At 47.1% G+C, this 23479-nt stretch overlaps 1 pseudogene; it reads right to left on the bottom strand.

The window, feature by feature from the left end:
• The window catches only part of LOC133242557 (protein PRRC2B-like), a 74802-nt pseudogene extending 51572 nt beyond the window's left edge, over window positions 1–23230 (bottom strand).
• Window positions 23231–23479: the final 249 nt, after the last annotated feature.

Genomic DNA, 23479 nt, shown 5'->3' with positions numbered 1-23479 from the left:
ATTTAAAAGCTTCTGCACAACAAAGGAAACTATAAGCAAGGTGAAAAGACAGCCTTCAGAATGGGATAAAATAATAGCAAATGAAGCAACGGACAAACAACTAATCTCAAAAATATACAAGCAACTCCTACAGCTCAATTCCAAAAAAATAAATGACCCAATCAAAAAATGGGCCAAAGAACTAAATAGACATTTCTCCAAAGAAGACATACAGATGGCTAACAAACACATGAAAAGATGCTCAACATCATTCATTATCAGAGAAATGCAAATCAAAACCACTAAGAGGTACCATTTCACGCCAGTCAGAATGGTTGCCATCCAAAAGTCTACAAGCAATAAATGCTGGAGAGGGTGTGGAGAAAAGGGAACCCTCTTACACTGTTGGTGGGAATGCAAACTAGTACAGCCACTATGGAGAACAGTGTGGAGATTCCTTAAAAAACTGGAAATAGAACTGCCTTATGATCCAGCAATCCCACTGCTGGGCATACACACTGAGGAAACCAGAAGGGAAAGAGACACGTGTACCCCAGTGTTCATCATAGCACTGTTTATAATAGCCAGGACATGGAAGCAACCTAGATGTCCATCGGCAGATGAATGGATAAGAAAGGTGTGGTACATATACACAATGGAGTATTACTCAGCCATTAAAAAGAATACATTTGAATCAGTTCTAATGAGGTGGATGAAACTGGAGCCTATTATACAGAGTGAAGTAAGCCAGAAAGAAAAACACCAATACAGTATACTAACGCATATATATGGAATTTAGAAAGATGGTAACAATAACCCTGTATATGAGACAGCAAAAGACACTGATGTATAGAACAGTCTTTTGGACTCTGTGGGAGAGGGAGAGGGTGGGATGATTTGGGAGAATGGCATTGAAATATGTATAATATCATATATGGAACGAGTCGCCAGCCCAGGTTCGATGCACAATACTGGATGCTTGGGGCTGGTGCACTGGGACGACCCAGAGGGATGGTATGGGGAGGGAGGAGGGAGGAGGGTTCAGAATGGGGAACACATGTATACCTGTGGCAGATTCATTTCGATATATGGCAAAACCAATACAATATTGTAAAGTTTAAAAATAAAATAAAATTTTAAAAAATTAAATTAAATTAAAAAAAATTTTTTAAAAAGAGGTGGCAAGAATACACAGAAGAACTGTACAAAAAAGATCTTCACAACCAAGATAATAATGATGGTGTGATCACCCACCTAGAGCCAGACAACCTGGAACGTGAAGTCAAGTGGGCCTTAGAAAGCATCACTACAAACAAAGATAGTGGAGGTGATGGAATTCCAGTTGAGCTATTTCAAATCCTGAAAGATGATGCTGAGAAAGTGCTGCACATAATATGCCAGCAAATTTGGAAAACTCAGCAGTGCCCACAGGACCGTAAAAGGTCAATTTTCATTCCAATCCCAAAGAAAGGCAATGCCAAAGAATGCTCAAACTACCACACAATTGCACTCATCTCACACTCTAGTAAAGTAATGCTCAAAATTCTCCAAGCCAGGCTTCAGCAATACGTGAACCGTGAACTTCCAAATGTTCAAGCTGGTTTTTACAAAAGGCAGAGGAACCAGAGATCAAATTGCCAACATCCACTGGATCATCAAAAAAGCAAGAGAATTCCAGAAAAACACCTATTTCTGCCTTATTGACTATGCCAAAGCCTTTGACTGTGTGGATCACAATAAATGGTGGACAATTCTGAAAGAGATGGGAATATCAGACCATCTGACCTACCTCTTGAGAAATCTGTATGCAGGTCAGGAAGCAACAATTAGAACTGGACATGAAACAACAGACTGGTTCCAAATAGGGAAAGAAGTACGTTAAGGCTGTATATTGTCACCCTGCTTATTTAACTTATAAGCAGATTACATCATGAGAAATGCTGGGCTGGAAGAAGCACAAGCTGGAATCAAGATTTCCAGGAGAAATATCAATAACCTCAGATATGCAGATGACACCACCCTTATGGCAGAAAGTGAAGAAGAACTAAAGAGCCTCTTGATGAAAGTGAAAACGGAGAGCGAAAAAGTTGGCTTGAAGCTCAACATTCAGAAAAGTAAGACCATGGCATGCGGTCCCATCACTTCATGGCAAATAAATTGGGAAACAGTGGAAACTGGCTGACTTTATTTTTTTGGGCCCCAAATTCCTGCAGATGGTGACTTCAGTCATGATATTAAAGGACGCTTACTCCTTGGAAGGAAATTTACGACCAACCTAGACAGCATATTAAAAAGCAGAGACATTAGTTTCCCACCAAAGTCCGTCTAGTCAAGGCTATGTTTTTTTCCAGTAGTCATGTATGGATGTTAGAATTGGACTATAAAGAAAGCTGAGCACTGAAGAATTGATGCTTTTGAACTGTGTTGTTGGAGAAGACTCTTGAGAGTCCTTTGGACTGCAAGGAGATCCAATCAGTCCATCCTCAAGGAAATCAGTCCTGAGTACTTATTGGAAGGACTGGTTCTGAAGCTGAAACTCCAATAGTTTGGCCACCTGATGCGAAGATCTGACTCATTTGAAAAGACCCTGATGCTGGCAAAGTTTGAGGGCAGGAGGAGAAGGGATGACAGAGAATGAGATGGTTGGATGGCATCACCAACTCAACAGACATGAGTTTGGGTAAACTCCAGGAGTTGTTGATGGACAGGGAAGCCTGGCCTGCTGCAGTCCAAGGGGTTACAAAGAGTTGGACACGAATGAGTGACTGAACTGAACTGAACTGAACTGAACAAGTTATCTGTAGATAAGGTATGCTCACTCAGTTGTATTCAATTCTGTGCAACCTCATGGATTACAGCCTTCCAGGCTCCTCTGTCCATGGAATTTTCCTGGTAAGAATACTCTAGTGGATTGCCATTTTTTCCTCCAGGGGATCTACCTGACCTAGGGATCGAGCATTCATTCCCTGAATTGGCAGGTGGATTCTTTACCACTGTGCCACCTGGGAAGTGGCACAGTGTTAAAATTGAAAGAAAGTAAATGTGCATCTTCACTGAGAAAAGATTTAGCAAATTGGAGTAAGCCTGTGCTTTGGTGGTTCGGGGGTAAAGAACCCACCTGCCAATGAAGAAAACTCAGGTTCCATCCCTGATTCTGGAAGATCCCCTAAAGTAGGCAATGGCTACCCATTCCAGTATTCTTGCCTGGAAAATCCCATGGACAGGATTCTGGTGGGCTACAATCCATAGGGTTGTGGTGTAGAACACAACTGAGCAACTAAATAACAAAACAATAAAAGAAATCAGAACCAGTTGAGAATCTATGTGAGGATATGACACATTCCTGTTCTTAAGAGTATGTTCCCACCATGTGATTGTGGGTATTACTTTTGACATTTTAAAAATTTGACTGTGTGGGTCTTAGTTGCAGTGTGCAGGATCTTCAGTGAGGCATGTGGGCTCTTATTTAATAGTTTCAGCACGTGGCATCTAGTTGGCTCACCAGGAATTGAACCTGGGCCCCCTGCATTGGGAGTGTGGAGTCTTAACCACTGGACAACCAGGGAAGTCCCTGACATAAGTATTTTCTTTATTTGGGAAAATAATAGTCTGCACTATTAATGGGCTTCCCACGTGGCACAATGGTAAAGAATCCGCCTGCTAATGCAGGAGATGAAAGAGGGGCAGGTTCTGTCCCTGGGTTGAGAAGATCTCTTGGGAAAGGAAATGGCAACCTGCTCCAGTATTCGTGCCTGGAAAATTCCATGGACAGAGGAGTCTGCTGGGCTACAGTCTATGGGGTTGCAAAGAGTTGAACATGACTGAGTGACTGAGCATGAACACACTGTTAGATTAAGAAATAATCTTTCCCAGTCTTGTTCCTTTAAACATCGAAATTGATTTTGGATTTGATGAAAAGTCTATACCACTGTCGAGAGCATGTATGGATTTTGTAACCCAGTATCCATTTTCCTTCTCTTGGTACTGGTATGCTGTCACTCTTAAAAATTGCCCCTTTCCTTTTCTCTAGGCCGTTGTGATTGTGATAGAGCTGACTTCACATTTGATTCCAGGGGTGGGCATGTAGCTCAGGCCTGGCCATTGAAGGACTGCTTTCCTCCTGCTGTGGTGATATCATCCAACCAGTGACACTTTGTTTCTCTAGGGGAGGCAGGCTGGCAACGGACAGAGGTGGAGTTGGAGCAAGAAGGCAAATCACAGGGAACAAAATGCTGGGTCCAGCCATGCCTGAGAAGACAGAAACTATCTCTGTACCTTGTAGTTATACAGACCCAGAAATTCTCCCTTTGGCTTAAAAACCAATGTGTTTTGTTCCACTTATTTTTCACTTGCAATAGCAAGCCTTGACTATTAGTGAACTGAAGGATCATAATTGTCTTTCTTACTTAACTAGTGTGGTCTGAAGACTTGGCCCTTCTTTATTACTTCAAGGAAGAAACAGGCCTATTTTCTTATTAAGGGGTTGGCTGCTTGCACATCAACTCATATCATGGTTGAAAAGGAGACAAATAAGTCAAAGGAGAGGAGGGACATGGCAAGGGGCAGCTGGAGGAAGGGGACAATGAAGAGGACCATCCTTTTCCAGACAGGGCACCCAGAATTGACCCAAAAGTGGGCCATGTAATGGATACAGCAAAGCCTGTGCCATCCACAGTTCTTTTAAGAGCTGTATAATATTCCTCACAATGTGTGATCCATAGTTATTTTTGCCAGTCTCTTGTAATTAGGCCTTTAGGCTGTTTGCAATTTTTCAGTATTATAAACAATGCTGAAATGGACATCCAGGTACATTTGTTTTTGTGTAACATATTATCTGGACAAGGAAATGGCAAACCATGCCAGTATTTTTGCCTGAGAAATCCCAAGGACAGAGGAGCCTGGTGGGCTACAGTCCATGAAGCTATAAGAGTCAGACATGGCTGAGTTACCAAACCACTACCACCAACACATTATGTACAATAATTCTGATTTAATAAGGATTGTTGAGTGAAAAAGTAATCTCTTTTTAAAATGTTCTATACATATTACCAAATATGTTTTATACATATTGCCATGCCCTCCAAAAACATTGCATTGATTTGACTACAACAAATTGGGTATGAAAGTGTCCATTTTTGTACTACCTACCCTGAATTTGTCAGCTTGTTGTTTAGTCGCTAAACTATGCCCAACTCTTTTGCAACCCTATGGACTGTAGCCCACCAGGCTCCTCTGTCTGTGTCCGTGGAGTTTTCCAGGCCAGAATAATGGAGTGAGTTGCCATTTCCTTTTTTAGAGGATCTTCCCGAACCAGGGATCAAACTCACATCTACTGCTTGGCAGGCAGATTCTTTATTTTACCACTGAGCCACCTGGGAAGCCCATTTGTCAGCTTAGCATGGCATAATAAAATAATAATAAAATACCCCAGACTATGTTGTTTAAGGGCTTTCCTGGTACCTCAGCTGGTAAAGAATCCACTGGCAATGCAGGAGACCCCAGTTCCATTCCTGGGTTGGGAAGATTCCCTTGAGAAGGGATAGGCTACCTACTCCAGTATTCTTGGGCTTCCCTGGTGGCTCAGATGGTAAAGAATCCGCCTGAAATGCAGGGGACCTGGGTTCCATCCCTGGGTTGGAGAGATCCCCTGAAGGAGGGCATGGGAACCCACTTCAATATTCTTGCCTGCAGAATACCTGTGGACAGAGGAACCTGGCAGGTTACAGTCCATGGGGTCGCAAAGAGTCGGACAGGATTGTGAGAGTAACCACAGCACGTTAGGAACAATGTTTGTGAATAAATTTGCCAATTTAGATGAAAATAACAAATTCCTTGAATGACACAAATTCCCAAAACTAACTCAAGAAGAAATTGGGAAACCTTAATATCCCTATATCTATCAAATATATGGAACAGAAAACTCCAGGCCCATGTGACTTAACTAGTGAAATATTTAAATTTAACTAATGAAATATTTTGGAGAAAGCGATGGCACCCCACTCCAGTACTCTTGCCTAGAAAATCCCATGGACGGAGGAGCCTGGTAGGCTGCAGTCCATGGGGTTGCGAAGAGTCGGACACTACTGAGCGACTTCAGTTTCACTTTTCACTTTCATGCATTGCAGAAGGGAATGGCAACCCACTCCAGTGTTCTTGCCTGGAGAATCCCAGGGACTAGGGAGCCTGGTGGGCTGCCATCTATGGGGTCGCACAGAGTCGGACATGACTGAAGCGACTTAGCAGCAATGAAATATTTAAAGGAGGAATATCACCAATCCTATACAAATTCTGTCAGAAAGTAGAGGAGGGGAAACACTTCTCAAACCATTTATGAGGCCAATCTTACAAAATACCAAAACCATATGAAGATATTGCAAGAAAAGAAAACCATCGACCAATATCCTTCATTAAGTTAAGCACAAAAAATGAAATGTTAGCAAATTCAATCCAGCAATATATAAAGCATTATGACCAAATGAGATCTATCCCAATAATGAAAGACTGGTTATGGATTAAACAACCAGTGTTATCCATCATATTAAGAAAACACAGGAGAAAAACTATATGATTATTTCAATAGATGCCAAAAAAGCATTTGACAATATTCAACAACGACTATGATAAAAACTGTCGGAAAACTAGGACTACAAACAGACTTTCTTAATCTGATCAAGGTAAACTACAAAACTCCTACAGCTAACATGATAATGCAGGAAAATCTAATCCCTCCACTGGGGGTGGGGGAAGGCTGCTGGCCTGGGATTTGGAGGGCCACCTAGAGGTCTATCCAGCCAGGGGGTGGGCGTCAAGTGGCTGGACTGAAGTGCCTGCCCCCTCCTCGGGCATTGGCCCTGATCCAGTCACCTACTGTGGCACCTGGCATATGCACCCCACGCCCAAGCAGTGCTGCCCCAGCCCCGTGGTCACCCCCCACTATACCTTGTTTGTTTACTTGACCCCCTCCCATACACAAAATTAGACCAGCACTCAGCAGGCCAGCAGACACAGGGTCACCTCCCAGTTGAGGGCCCCTGGCACCTCCAGCCACAAGACTTTATTCCTGGGGAGGGAAAGCCCATGAGAGTTGTGCCAGCAGAAGGCCAAGAGACTGGGGGTGTCTTGGGGGACACTGCCCTTCCTGTAGCCCTTTAATCCAGCCAGTACTACCACTGCTTCTGGGGGGCCTGATATAAGTCCCCAGCCTAGAGTCCCTGCAGTCTGTGTGCCTGGAGCCCCAGGCATCCCAGCCCCATGCCATCCCCAGTGAGTGCAACAGCAGTCCCTGCTTCCCTACCCAGGTGGGCAGGCACAGCCCTCTCTGCATCCCTAGTCTCAGGACTCCAGAGTTGGGTCGACCCACTCCAATGTGAAGCCACCTGTGCAAGCACACACACACAGATACCCATGTGCATTCATCTGACCTCTGCTCTCTCTTTCATGCACACACACGCCCATGTACATGCACCTGACCACACATTCCCTACTGCACTCACATGCATGCCCATGTGCAAGCACGTGAGCATGTGCTCACTCTGCCTCTCTCTCAGACACACACAGACAGGCCTATGTACATGTACCTGTGAATGTGCTCTCTCACACACACACACATGCCTATGTGCATACACCTGTGCACACGCTCTCTCTCTTAAACACACACGCATGCACACACCTATGCACATGCAGCTGTGCAGGCACTCTCTCACACACACACACGCCCATGAGAGGCACCTGTGCACAGGCACTCTCTCTTGGCACACACACAGACATGCATGCTCACACACCCATGTGCATGCATCTGACCACACGCTTCTCCTACCCACCTATACATGCCCATGTGCAAACACCTACACAAATAGACACGTGCACACACCTCTGTGCATGAATGTGTGCACGTGCTCTCTCTCACAAACACACCCATTCACACGCCCATGTGCATGCACCTGCCCAAGTGTTCACGCACACAGATGCACTTACACACACGTGACCTATATATGTGGGACACCAGAGGGAGAGACTGGCCCTGACCCAGGGGTGCCCGACTCCCTTCCAGAAGTCAATGACAAGGACCCGCACTCAGCAGGATGGTCACCTGTGAGCGATGTCAGATTGGCAGCAGTGCAGTCTTGAAAGTGCACAGGGACCGGGGCTCACTTGGGGTTTGCAGGCTTGGACTGGAAACACTCCCGTGCCCTGAGGAGTGGGGCAGTCTGAGCATGCGCACTGAGGAACTGCCCCCCACACCAAAGAGTGGAGCGCCACCCAGAGGCCTCATGGCTGAGCCATTTACCAGGTTTCTATGTCCGAGGCAGGGCTGATTTAGAGGGACCAGACCACGTGGGTGTGTGTCTGCCCATGCGCATTGGGGCTACATGGTTCGTGAACGAGTGAAACTTCAGCAGGGTGCCCATTGTTGGTGGGAACCAATCGTGAGGCAGGACCAAGGTGCGTGTGCGCAGCCGCTCTCCCGATGCTGAGCTGCAGATCTGACTACAGGGCTGGTATCTCTAGGGACGGTTCAGTCTTTCCCACCGCGGAGGGAGGGGAGAGCGGTTCAAGATGGAGTCTGAGGCACACAGTGGAGGAGTCACAAGGGCAGCCAATGAAGAAGCAGGTGCTGTGGCCTTTGCAGCGGGCACAGCATATGGCGGCCATGGTGAATCTGGGTGGTGCTGGTGGCCGGGATGGCCCTCGTGACCTAGCTGGCCCTGGTGATGCCGTCAGTCCTGGAGTCCCTAGTGACTCTGGTGACCTGGCCAATTTCAGAGGCCCCAGCACTGTAGGAGAGTCAGGTGGCACAACCAGTACCATTCCACAGATCCCGGGGGCACCCCAAGCACCAGGGCCTGGTGGAGACACTGCACCCAGAGCCGGAGTTCTGAGTAACCCGAGCCCTCCAGTCGCATCCTATTCCAGGAGCCCCAGTGGGGCCTGGTGGCCACGGGGGTAGGAGTGTGGGCTAGGGGTGGTTTGGAGGGTTGCAGGTGGTCGGGACTAAACTGTAGGAGAAGGGTACTTTGGGGGGTTGCAGGGTATGGGTCAGGGGTGGTCTGGCTGCCAGGGGAAGGTAGCGAAGAAAAGCAACCTGAAGGGATCCAGAGGGTCAGGCAGTGATATCCAAGGTGTCCAGTGGGGGCCTTGTTGGAGAAGGCAGGTCTCCGTGAGCAGGGAGCCTGACATACAGGCTAAATGACTAGTGTGGATGATGGTGAGGAAAAGCAATCTGAAGGGATCCAGAGGGCTGGGCAGTGATATCCAGGGTGTCCTCAGGGTATAGGCTGGGAAGTCCGGACAGCCTAGGCAGCGTCCTTGTGGGAGAAGGCGGGTCTCACTGTGCAGGGAGCCTGACGTACAGGCAAAATGAGAAATGCAGATGGTGCCTTAGCCATATCTCCACCAGCAGCCTCACCGTGACTTTTCTCATTGCTCGCAGAGGCAGAGATTGTCCGCCTCTTCCTGTCTCGAAGTACTCTACTGCGAGGGCAGATTCGGAAGGAGCTCAATGTTAATGGACACTTGTTGGTTCTGTCAGTTCTAAAGGGGGCCGGGGTGGGGGAGAGGTGGTGGGTGGTGACCAGTTTCAGCTCAGGAAGAGCCATAATGGAGGGTTAAGCCTAGAGGAAAAATGTGGTGCTCTGGGCTTGTTGGTGTGCGGGGACAGAGGGAGGACATACTCCTCATCTTCCTTCTTGGTGGGAACTTGAATTTCATTTTCCCTCCCTTTTAACCAATTGACTGCTGAAGACCTTGGCCTGCTCCAGAGGTCCATCAGCTTTTGTCTGGGGCAGCTTTCCCTGGTGATCTGAACCTTGAAGCATGTGGTGCCCCCCCTTTTTGCTAAGTCTCAGCACAGAAGAAGGGCTTAAGGCTCGCCTATGTGCCCTAGCTTCAAGTGTCCTTCCCCAGGGCATTGCTTTCTGCAGTAGTTTAATCAGGCTCCACGTTGTGCCTGTGGTGTTGCTTGGGGGCTCAGGGTTCACATAGCTTGTTTGGTGATTGTTAACTGCAGAAAATAAAACTGAGCTACTTTGCTGTCTCTGACTTTACTTTTACCTTCTGCACTTCCTCATACTGCATATGTCTTCTGGTCGGAGGGGAGGTTCTGAAATCCAGATATTCAAGGAGGACAACATAAGTGAAGACAATGTAAGAACTGGGAGAATAAGAAAGTTGTGTACTGCCATTCAGTATTGATTTTGGAATATTTTCTCACATTTGTAGTTCTATATAAACTACCAGAATGTTGTTGTTGTTCAGTCTCTTCAGTTGTGTTCAGTCAACTCATTGAGACCCCATAGACTGTAGCACACCAGGCTCTGTGTCCCCACTATCTCCTGGAATTTGCTCATATTCATGTCCATTGAGTTGGTGGAGCTATCTAACCATCTCATCTTCTGTGGTCCCCTTCTCCTTTTGCCTTCAATCTTTTGCAGCACTGGGTCTTTTCCAGTGAGTCAGCTTTTCACATCTGCTGGCCAAAATGTTGATGCTTCGGCTTCAGCATCAGTCCTTCCAATGAATATTCAGGACCGATTTCCTTTAGAATGGACTGGTTTGATGTCCTTGCAGTCCAAGGCACTCTCAAGAGTATCCTTGCATCCTGAAACCTTGCTAAACTCACTAATAATTAATTGTAATAGCTCTTTTGTAGATCCCATTGAACTTCCTACTTAGACAATCATTTTGTCTGTAAATAAATGCACATTTATTTCTTCCTTTCCAATTGATCCATTTTAACTGAGTTCTATTAAAATGAAATCTCCAACACTTTGGTGACCTGATACAAAGAGCCAGCTCATTGGCAAAGACCCTGATGCTGGGGCAGATTGAAGGCAGGAGGAGAAGGGGACCACAGAAGATGAGATGGTTGGATGGCATGACAACTCAATGGACATGAGTTTGAGCAAGTTCTGGGACTTGGTGAAGGACGGGGAAGCCTGGCCTGCTGCAGTCCATGGGGTTGCAAATAGACATGACTGAGCATCTGAATGACATCAACACACTGATTTCTGTTATAATGCATTGGATTTTCCTGCTTCTTAGCTTCCTGGTAATTTTAGATTGGATGAGAAGCAATATCCAATTTCCTTTGCATGCTTGATATTTTTCTATTCTTAAACTTATTTTGGGGCTTTATTCTGGAATCCTGTTAAGTTGCTTGGAATCAGTTTGTTTCTTTTGGGTCTTACTTTTTAAGATTGTCTCTGCAGGATCAGCAGAGAACTTCATGTAGGATGAACTTAATTAACTGAAATCTTTAATGTCTGAGAAGGCTATAGCTGGAAACAGGGACTCTTTTTTAAAGTTTCGTTTGTGAAAATTCTTTATTTTTGGCTGTGCTGCCTCTTGTTTACTGTGTGCAGGTTTTCTGTACTTGAAGGCAGTGATGGCTACTCTCTAATTCTTGTTCTCAGGCTTCTCATTGCAGAGGCTTCTCTTGTCCAGAAGCAGGGACTCTAGATAGTGGTGAGCTCAGTTGTTTTGGCACACGAGCTTAGTTGCCCTGGGCGTATGGGATCTTCCAAGCCCAGGGATCGAACCCATGTGCCCTGGATTGGCAGGCAGACTCTTTACCACTGGACCAACCAGGGAAGCCAAAACAAGGACCCTTATACAGTATCAGAGTGGTAGTAAAATCTATCTGGACATTTGATTAGCACTTTCTATTAAATTTTAAGGTGTACATATCCGTTGACCCACTTTTGGGATCTATCATAGGAAAATTGTTGTATATGTGCACAAAACAGAATTGACCACAGTATTAACACAGTGTGACCGCATCTTAACTAATCACATCTGCAAAACCCTATTTCCAAATCAAGTCACATCCACAGGCTCCAGGGGTTAGGCCTTCAACATCTTTTTCGGGGGGACACAATCCAACCCACAGCCACCCTCCACCACCTCCCACTTCACTGTGAGCACAAGCCCTCAGCATGGGCCCTGAGGCCTCCACATCCAGTCCCTGCCAGCTCTCAGCCCCCTGTCCTGCTGCTCTCCTCTTCACCCACTCTGCTCAAACCACACTGGTCTCCTCACGCTCCCAAACCTCCCTCAAGTCCTCACTCAGTCTCTGTTTCACAACGAAGCTGACCCTGACCACCTGGTTAAAAATGGAAAACCTCTCTTCCAAGCACTCCCTCTCTTTTTCTTGCTGCACTTCCTACCAGAGTTCTCACCATCTTCCCATAGGTTACATAGTGTAGTTGTTTTTTGTTTCTTTTGTTTTCACACTTTTTAAAATTTTATTTTTTTCTTAAACGATAATTGCTTTATATAATGCTTTTGTTTTCTATTGAACCTCAACATGAATCAGCCATATGTATACATATATCCCCTCCCTTTGGAACTTCCCTCCCATCTCCCTCCACATCCCACCCCTCTAGGTTGATACAGAGCCCCTGTCTGAGTTTCCTGAGCCATACAGCAAATTCCCATTGGCTATCTATTTTACATACAGTAATGTAAGTTGCCATGTTACTCTTTCCATACATCTCACCCTCTCCTCTCCTCTCTCCATGTCCACAACTCTATTCTCTATATCCATTTCTCCATTGCTGCCCTGGAAGTAAACTCTTCAGTACCATTTTTCTAGATTCCGTATATATACATTTGAATATGATATTTCTCTTTCTCTTTATGACTTACTTCACTCTGTATAATAGGTTCTAGGTTCATCCACCAAATTAGAAGACTCAAAGGCATTCCTTTTAACGACTGGGTAATATTCCATTGTGTATATTTACCACAATTTCGTTATCCATTCATCTGTTGATGGACATCTAGGTTCCTTCCACGTTCTAGCTATTGTAAATGGTGCTGCAATGAATAATGGGGTACATGTGTCTTTTTCAATTTTTGTTTCTTCAGGGTATATGCCTAGGAGTGGGATTTCTGGGTCACATGGTGGTTTTAGTCCCAGTTTTAAAAGGAATCTCCATACCATCTTCCACAGTAGCTGTATCATTTCACATTCCCACCAACAGTGCAAGAGCATTCTGTTTTCTCCACACCCTCTTCAGCATTTATTGTCTGTAAACTTTTTGATGATGGCCATTCTGACTGGTGTGAGGTGATATCTCATTGTAGTGTTGATTTGCATTTCTCTGATGCTTCCTAAGGCCCACTTGACTTCACATTCCATCAGTACATAAGAAAGAGGCTTCCAAATTATTTGGGGGGAGCATACCATCTTGAACAGAAGAATAGTAGGCTCCACTTAAAGGTGTGTCATGGGTAAAACTGTGCCCCCTAAAAGTAACGACATCTTGACCCCTGGTACCTTTCAAGGTGATCTTGTTCAGAAACAGGGTCACGGCAGGTGTAAGTAAGATGCGCATTAAGATGGGGTCGCACTGGAGGAGGGTGGGGGCCCCAATCCGACATGACTGTCACCTCCTAAGGAGAAGTAAAGAGACACAGAGACAGAGCAGGACAGCGCCCTCTGGGGGCAAAAGCAGAGCCTGGAGTGATGCGTCTACAAGCTGAGGAACAGCAAGGATGGCCCACCAAAAGCTGAAAGAGACACCTCAGCTTCAGACTTTCAGCGCCTAGAACTGGAACAATAAATCTCTGCAGTTTAAAGCTATGTGGTTTGTTGTCTTCTGTTATGGCAGCTGCAGGAACCTGCACAAGGTCATGACTGTACAGGGTCTTGACCTCCAGGGAGCCAGCTCCTCACCAGGAAGATGATATAGGAGAGAGTCAGCCAAATTCTGCCCTGAAACTCAATGGGGTGACCTTCCAAGCCAGACCAGACCAGGAAGGGGTTGCGCTCTGGCCTCAGCCCTAAGAACAAGCTGGGTTGGACCCAGCAACCCCCTCCCTGGTGCTCACACATGCACACACATGCTCACACGCACGCACGCATGCGCGCACACACACACACACACACACACATGATGCTGAGTCTGCCAGGCTGCATCCTCAGACCCCGACCTGCAGTGTTCCAGCCTCCACTAGGCCAATCAGGTTGGCTGCCTCTGCTTCCACCCAACATGCTGGGGACCCACTCTGCCTGGGACCCTTGCTGAACCCCAGTCAGATTCAGGTACATATTTTGGTTGAACAAATATTTAATATGTGCCAGACACTGTTCTGAGCACTTTCCAGGTAATAGCTCATTTACTCCTCCTGACAGCCTTCACGGTACCTCATAAATTGCTCCTCTTCAGATTTTTTTTAAATTTATTTATTTTAGTTGGAGGCTAATTACTTTACAATGTTGTAGTGGTTTTGCATACGTTGATATGAATCAGCCATGGGGTTACACGTGTTCCCCATCCTGAACTTCCCTCACACTTCCCTCCCCATCCCATCCCTCTGGGTCATCCCAGTGCACCAGTTCTGAGCACCTGTCTCATGCATCGAACCTGGACTGGTGATCTGTTTCACATATGATAATATACATGTTTCAATGCTATTCTCTCAGATCATCCCACCCTCGACTTCTCCCAGAGTCCAAAGGATTGTTCTATAGATCTGTGTCTCTTTTTCTTTCTCTCATATAGGGTTATTGTTACCATCTTTCTAAATTCCATATATATGCATTAGTATACTGTATTGGAGTTTTTCTTTCTGGCTTACTTCACTCTGCATAATAGGCTCCAGTTTCATCCACCTCATTAGAACTGATTCAAATGTATTCTTTTTAATGGCTGAATAATATTCCATTGTGTATATGTATTGCAGCTTTCTTATCCATTCATCTGCTGATGGACATCTAGGTTGCTTCCACATCCTGGCTATTATAAAGAGTGCTGCAATGAACACTGGGGTACACATGTCTCTTTCAATTCGGGTTTCCTCGGTGTGTATACCTAGCAGTGGGATTTCTGGGTCGTACTGGAAGGAAAGTTATGACCAACCTAGATAGCATATTCAAAAGCAGAGATATTACTTTGCCAACAAAGGTCTGTCTAGTCAAGGCTATGGTTTTTCCAGTGGTCATGTATGGATGTGAGAGTTGGACTGGGAAGAAAGCTGAGCGCCAAACAATTGATGCTTTTGAACTGTGGTGTTGGAGAAGACTCTTGAGAGTCCCTTGGACTGCAAGGAGACCCAACCAGTCCATCCTAAAGGAGATCAATCCTGGGTGTTCATTGGAGGGACTGATGCTGAAGCTGAAACTCCGATATTGTGGCCACCTCATGCAAAGAGTTGACTCATTGGAAAAGACCCTGATGCTGGGAGGGATTGGGGGCAAGAGGAGAAGGGGATGACAGAGGATGGGATGGCTGGATGGCATCACTGACTCAATGGGCATGAGTTTGAGTGAACTCCGGGAGTTGGTGATGGACAGGGAGGCCTGGCATGCTGCGATTCATGGGGTTGCAAAGAGTCAGACATGACTGAGGGACTGAACTGAACTGAACTGAGAGGACTTAAAAAAAAGAAAAAAAATTAAAAAAAATTTTTTAATGATAATAGTAAAAATATATCTAGGAATTTCTCTGGAGCTGTTGTGGGCAGTGTGGGGTCAGTTTGGTTTCAGATAGTTCCTTGTTCCAGCTTATATTTCTCGAGATCTATAGGCCCCTTCCAATGTAGTCGGTGTTAACGAAGGGATTTTAATCTGTTGCACCTGTCACTTCCAAAGTGGTTCCCTCTGTTTATTTGGCTTCTTTTGTTTGCAGGTCTCTTCAGTGTCTAATTTCCGCCCTGACACAAGGGGGCAGAGGTGGTCCGTTTTTTAGGTTCACTTGTTCAGTCGTGCTGTGGGGAGAGAGGAACACTGCAAACAAATATCACTGGTGTGTGGGGAGTACTCACAGTGTCTCGGCCACACTGGGTTTGCCCCTGCTCACGGCGTTTGTGCTTTCCCAGTCTACACTGCTCAGGCTTTAGGTTGCTCTGCAGGGAGTGGACCCTGAGTTGCATGCACTTCTCAGATCTAAGCCACTCAGGTTCAGGGTCTCGGGTACTCCACAAAGGCACAGAATTGGTTGGGCCTTCCTTTTATGCCGTTCCCTGGTCCAAGCAGCTCAGGCGACCAGGTGCATGGCGAGCACACTCTCTTCAGGTGCATTGTGTCTTATCACCTCCCTGGTCCCAGCTGCTTGGTTTCCAGGCACGCCCATCTCCAATGTGCCATGTGTCTCTTCTGGGGAGCTGATCTCTGGCTGCGACCCTCCCAACAGATGTCAACCATCCAGAATCTCAGGAAGTCTTTGGTTAGAAACTGGAAGCCTGTTCACAGTTTGGTAGGGGATGCCCTCTCTGGGGCTGAGTTTGCCCGTTTCCGGCTCTGGCTGGCACCTGCCTGCCCCTTGAGTCTGGCGGGGAATGGGCCGGTCCACAGCCGGCTAGCTCTTCTCTGGTATTGCTCAGTCCTTGGTTCTGTGAGTGGGCCAGCAGTGCCTTAGTTTAGGGCTTTTCGCAGGATAATTCTCTCTCTCTCTGGCTATCCCACAGTTTAGGTTGCTATCTCATGTTAGCGCCCTCAGATTGCCTTCAGGGCATTCAGGCCTGGTCCTTACCCTAAGCAATGTTGCCCACTCCTCTCCGTTCAGCCCCCATGTGCTGGTGGCGGATGCGAGCATCTGGGGAACTTCTCTGCTGGGAGTTGCCTTTAGGCACATAATTTGTGGGTTTTATTTATTTATTTTTCCTTCCAGTTATGTTGCCCTCCGAGATTTGATAACTTCCCCCAGACCCACTGGTTAGAGGGTTTCCTGGTGTTTGGAAACTTCTCCCCTATTAAGACTCCCTTCCTGGAACGGATCTCCATCCCTAACTCGTTTGTCTCTCTTTTTATCTTTTATATTTTCTCCTACCTCCTTCTGAAGACAATGGGCTGCTTTTCTGGGTGCCTGATGTCCTCTGCCAGCATTCAGAAGTTGTTTTGTGGAGTTTGCTCAACATTCAAATGTTTTTTTCGATGAATTTGTGGGGGATAAAGTGGTATCCCTGTCCTATTCCTCTGCCATCTTAGGACCACCTCTCCTCTTCAGATTTAACCACCTGCAATAACAGGCTGAGAAATTCCACCCACCCTCTGGGCCTGGCATGTCACTGCAGAGCTTGCCCCGTGTAGTCTTTGACCAGGAGAGTCCCGAGCAATCAGGGCAGGGACCCAACACCCTGAAGTGTTCTTGATTCTCGGATGGCTGTCCTCCTGACCTGGGGTCCTCTCTCATCCTGTGGTCCCGAGGCCCCATCGGGCCTCACGTGGGTATGCTCATGATTTGGCACGGAACCTCCACCAGTCCTTCCCAGGCCCGGGGATCAAGTAAGTGTGTGCTTAGTGCTGTCATCTCTAATTATACAGCACTCAGCCTCACCACATACTTCACTTATCTTTGCTTTTTTTAGATACTCATTAAGCCTCATGTTACAGCCTAGAAACTGAAGGCTGAGAGACATTAATTTGATTGAATGAAGACTGAGGACTCAATACGTCCTAAAGCCTATGCCAGAGCACAGTAGAGACCAAGCTCAAATGTCTGAAATGTGGTAAATAAAATATGACCATCACCCTTACCCCTCATGCAAGTGAGCAGAGACCTCAGGACTGGAGGGGCTGGATACACAGAAAGTCTCCTTCTTTGGGGGGAAATTAAAGAAGGCTGTCAGGGAGGTGGAATGCTAGCTGTTCCCCAGTATCCCATCCCTTCTTTTAGGAAAAGAGGTGATGCATCAAGGCTGGGCACACGGCCTTCAAGAAGACAACCCCTTCTCAGCCTCCCTGGACTCAGGGGTGATGGGAGAACTCTTGTTCATGGGCCAAGACAGAAGATATCAATAACTCTGCGCATGTTAGGTTGCTTCAGTCATGTCCAACTCTTTGCAACCCTCTGGACCAGAGCCCACTGGGATCCTCTGTCCATGAGATTTCCCAGGCAAGAATACTGTTGTGGGTTTCCCTGCCCTGCTTCAGGAGATCTTTCCTACCCAGGAGTTGAAATCACGTCTCTGCATTGGCAGGTGGGTTCTTTGGCACTGATGGCACCTGGTTTGGCCACCTCCTTCCTGTCCTGCTGGCTGGAGACACAAGGTGACACCATGGACCACACAGGTGACAAACACCACAGAGTGGACCTGGGAGGTCCACTTAAGTCACAAAGTTCTTGAGGACAATGTCATTCAAGCCCACTGGGTCTGAGCTGTAGGTCAACATCACTCACAAGAATAAGACAAAGCCACAAACCACTTTGGGTGTCTGCAAAGGACCCACACCCAGAAAAGGACAGTCCCCCATCTGTCTTCTGACAGCACTTTAAGAGGAAAGAGAGACATTTATTTTTATATGTGAGCAGAGGCTAGACCTGCCATCCCCCAGGAGCCAGCTCTGCACCAGGCGTGCATGCCAGGTGGCAAGGATCCACAGGGGTGATGAAGGGTCATGTGGACATGGATGGGTGTGGGTAGAGGACAGCAGGGAGGGTCCCCATGGGTACCCAGAGGCCAAGAACTGAGGCAGTCCTGCCGCCTCCCTGATGTCATAGCCAGTCTTCCCCAGGTCGACAGGCCACAGGGGACTGAGTCTGGCTGAAAAGAAACCCCAAGGCAGACATGAGACATGACCCAAGGGACCTGAAGACACGAAGTGGAAGGGAAATGAGAGCCTTCAGCATGCTCGGCAAACCTGCTGCTCTGTCCTCCCAGGACTCCTCCACGGCACAGGTTCCTGCAGAGCTGGTTCTGGCAGCCTCATCCTCCAGGGTGGGGGGCGAGACTCATTCTTATTAGTATCAGAGGCATGAGGCAAAAGTGAAAATGAATGTTGTTCAGTCGTGTCCGGCTCTTTTGTGACCCCATGGACTATACAGGCCATGGAATTCTCCAGGCCAGAATACTGGAGTGGGTAGCCTTTCCCTTCTCCAGGGGATCTTCCCAACCCAGGGGTTGAACCCAGGTCTCCCACATTGCAGGTGGATTCTTTAGCAGCTGAGTCACCAGGGAAGCCCAAGGATGCTGGAGTGGGTAGACTATCCTTTCTCCAGCAGATCTTCCTGACCCAGGAATCAAACCAGGGTCTCCGGCATTGTAGGCAGGTTCTTTACCAACTGAGCTATCAGGGAAGCCTCGACTCTAAACCCGACCAGGCACACACACATCTAACAGCTGTGCAGCTCACCTCATCTCTGCATTTCTGAAAGGCCAGGGGTCACAGACAGCCCCATGCCAGGCCAGCAAGACTAAGAATCCTTGTCCTCCTGCTTTCAACCCAGTCATCTGCCATTTCTACACAGCATTGACTTCCAGGTGTCTGAGGCTACAGCTCAGCATTGGGGTGGGCCAGCCATACCATGGACTCCCTGGGAATGTGGTATTTCAGGGGCAGCTTCTGTTTTCTTACAGACACAATGTGATGTCACAGATGGCTTCCAAAGGCAGAAGATCAGATATTCCTGAAAGCAGAACTGCCACAGAAGCTGTTTGACCATTGCTTAAAGCAGGAGGCTCAGAGGAGGCCTTCTGCATCTGTGAGTTTCAAAGCTCCCAGCTCATGGTCCTATGACGGCTCGAGAACAGGAACCGCACTTTCTGATACAGACCCCTGGGGAAGCACTTTAGAACAGTGCCAACAATCCGGATCCAAGTTCAGTTTTAAAGTAGGGGGTCCTTGCCGGGACACAAACGAATGAGGAAGGCAGAAGATGCTGCTAAGAGCTGGACGTCCAGAGGTCTGTGGGAGGTGGCAAGCAGGGCCAGCCAGTCTCTGGTCTCTGCACTGTCCTGTGCCTGGCCCTGGGTCAGAGCCTTGTCTCCTATGGCCTCCTACCCCCACATGCTGGACAAGAGGGCAGCTGCTCCTGGACAGAGGTCCCACACCCTCGAGCCATGGGCCTCATTTGTAGGAGAAAATCCAACCCGATTCCCACTCCTCATCCCTCCCTTGCTCTGCATCACCACTGATGAGACGTAAAGACACAAGTGGGTCCTTGTCAGGAAGATCGTTGAGTAATGATAAAACACACACCAAGACAAGGGAGCCCTGAGCTGGAGGCTGTGCTTTCTGGGGGAGGGGGGCGGAGGCAGTGGCTGGAGAACTCGCAGGAAGATGAGCCCAGGGGTGATGTAGGCCAGAGGAAGAGAGGATCCCAGAGTCCCTCCTCAGGCCCAGTCTTACGTTCAGTATCAGAGTCTTTATTTCCAAAGGGGGTCCCCCAAATCATGTAAATGTTGGGCCCCACAAAGCCCCATAAAAATTAAGACATGTCCTAGTAGGAAGAAAAGTGACTTTTGGAGAAAGACCTACACAAAAATAGCATCACCCAGGAAAACAGTTTCCACCTGCTACTCCACAGGCCACGAGCTACCTCGGAGAGACCTTGACCCAGCTCTGGTACCTCCCACCCCGGTCGGGGCTTCTCCTCCTCACTTGTGAAACCAGGGGTGCTGACATCACTTTTTCTCGACCTTTTTGTATACAAGCACCCCTTCTTAAAGGAAAACACTGCGGACACCAATTTTAATTCAGCTTGAAATAATCCACGAGTTTTGGCACAGTAAAGATCTGCCTGCAATGCAGGAGACCAGGGTTCGATCCCAGGGTTGAGAAGATGCACTGGAGGAGGGAATGGCAACCCACTCCAGTATTCTGGCCTGTAGAATCCCATGGACAGAGGAGCCTGGTGGGCTACAGTTGGACACGACTGAGTGGCTAACACAACTTCTAAAATAATTCGTGTTTCATTCATCACAACAGCATCTGCCCAGACTGCACCAACATTTAAGTGTACATTGACACATCATTTGTTTGGTGCCACATATGACGACTCGTGGGCATGGGTTCACAGATGCCTTGACGTTGCACCACAGCCTGTTCCCACTCCCTAAGTTAGAGGTGGACCAGCTTGCTTTGAGCAAGTTCTAGAATGTCCACCACCAGAGCCAACACCATCCTGTTTCCTGAGTTCCTAGCAAAGCATCCGCCAGCTGTGAGCAGAGGGTTGACAAGGCTGCATCCACCAGAAAATGGGGAGTTTGGACCAGCCTGGCCGCAGTGGGCACACTCGGAAGGTGGCAGGAGGCAGAGAGCACAGCAGGTGGCAGAGAGGACACACATTCAGGTCCTTCTTCCTGGGCTCCTGGCATCTCTGACCATCTCCTGACCTTCCCACTGACCCACCTGCAGAAGACCTGGAGGACCTGAAGGTGGCCTTCGAATGACACACAGCCTCTGGTGAGCTCCACAGCTCTCAAAATGCTGGTGTCAGCGAGTGGGGTTACAGGTCCTTGTTCAAGGTCGACGTTCCTGCCTATGTGCCCAGGACCTTCCCCCGGAGACCACCCTGAGCAATAGCTACTCAGGTGCTGGGGTGCATGCTCTGGGGGCAGAAGAGGCTTGGGAAGTTGGCTTCTGCCTTGAGGATCTCACACAAGAGGGGAAACCATACCACAGAGCTAGGCCCTAAGAAGAGCATGTCTGTAGGAAGCACTGAGAGAGATGACATGACATCGTCTCTGATACCTTTCCATCTCCTTCTGCTCCATCTCTCCCCCACCTATGGTTCTGGATGGTGTCTGAGCCACTGTTCAGGCTTCCCAGGTGGCACCAGTGGTAAAGAACCTGCCTGCTGATGCTGGAGACACAAGAGATGAGAGTTTGATCCCTGGGTTGGGAAGATCCCCTGGAGGAGTAAATGGCAACCCACCCCAGTATTCTTGCCTGGAAAATCCTATAGACAGAGGAGCCTGGTGGGCTACAGTCTATGGGGTTGCAAAGAGTCGGACATTTTGGACACTGTCTGAGCCACTGAAGGTGAAATGAATGAACTGGACCAGTGGGGACTTCGGCAGATCTCAGACCTCCACCCACTCCATGCTACTCCACCTGCCAGGCAGGCAGGCAGGCAGCCCAGCAGACAGTCTGCCATCTGTGCACAGGCACTGACCAGAAATGGTTTTAAATTCAGCTCCTAAAACTATTCCATTTAAAAGAGAATGTTCCACCATAATACTCTTTGATATTAACTTTATAATCTATAATAGTGATTGGGTGAGGTAGAATGTTATCACCCAACTCTACGATGATTTTTAATTCTCTAAGACAGTTTTAATTTTCTTCCTGATATTTTGCTAAAGCTGATCATTTTGTTAATAATATTCACAAGGAAATAAAAATGATTGAGATTCTGAAATTGTAATTTTAATTAGACAGTGACTTAACTACCAACCACTACAACCAAAACTGTTTGTATTTATGAAGGGTTTCTTAAAAGTGCTGACTCTATTGTGTTCTCTTCTGAAAGTTAGAATTTTTCATCACAAAGCAAAAGTATTGCCTTAAAATTATATGTAACATTTCTTCTATATACTGCCTTTAGCTTTAAAATTAGATGACAGGAATGTTTTCTTGTAGGATGCACTGCACAATAGCTCATTATAATACATATTTTCAAAGAAAATCCTAACAGAGCAAGTCACCTTAACCAGTCTGAAGTAGTCTGCATAATTATTTCTTAATATCAGTGGAAACATATTTTAAAAATAATGGATATCAAAAACACTGTGTATCAAGAAATTAAGTCTCAAGTTTTTGTATTTCTTTTTGAAGAGGAAGGTTAATTAACTGTGAATTATAAACAGCACTCAGAATAGTTTCTATACCCAATTGCATCAAATTATTAAATATTCTTGGTTCTATTGTTCAAACAACAAGAGTCTGCCTTTTGACTTGTACAAATAGATCCTGACACTGGAGACATAGCTCAGGGGTTTGGTGTGATTGAGGGGAGGGGAATCCTGTCACCATGGCTACAGACATCAAAGGTACGATCACCATGGGTACAGACATCACAGGTAGGGTCATCACAGGTGCAGTCATCACAGGTAGGGTCACTGTGGCTATAGACATCACAGGTATGGTCTTACAGACACCAAAGGTATGGTCACCACGGGTACACTTATCACAGGTAGGGTCACCACAGGTACAGATATCACGGGTGCAGTCACCACAGGCACAGATCACAGATAGCGTCACCACGGGTATGGTCACCACAGGTACAGTCATCACAGGTACCTTCACCATGGCTATAGACATCACAGGCACAGTCACCACGGGTACACACATCACAGGTAGGGTCACCACAGGTACAGACATCACAGATACGATCACTATGGGTACAGACATCATAGGTAGGGTCACCATGGGTACACACATCACAGGCATGGTCACCACAGATACAGTCATCACAGGTATGGTCATTACAGGTAGGGTCACTATGGGTACAGTCATCACAAGTACCATCACCACGGGTACAGACATCACAGATAGGGTCACTGTGGCTATAGACATCACAGGCATGGCTACCATGGGTACACACATCACAGGTAGAGTCACCATGGGTACAGTCATCACAGGTAGGGTCACTGTGGATACAGACATCACAGGTAGGGTCACACAAGTACAGACACCACAGGTAGGATCACCAAGGTTATAGACATCACAGGTGTGGTCACCACGGGTACAGTCATCACAGATATGGTCACCACGGGTACAGTCATCACAGATATGGTCACCACAGGTACAGTCTTCACAGGTAGTGTCACCACA

The sequence above is a fragment of the Bos javanicus genome, chromosome X (assembly GCF_032452875.1).
Source record: "Bos javanicus breed banteng chromosome X, ARS-OSU_banteng_1.0, whole genome shotgun sequence".
Taxonomy (NCBI): Eukaryota; Metazoa; Chordata; class Mammalia; order Artiodactyla; family Bovidae; genus Bos; species Bos javanicus.
Note: the sequence above shows the minus strand (reverse complement) of the source record. Positions and strands in the feature narration are given on the sequence as shown.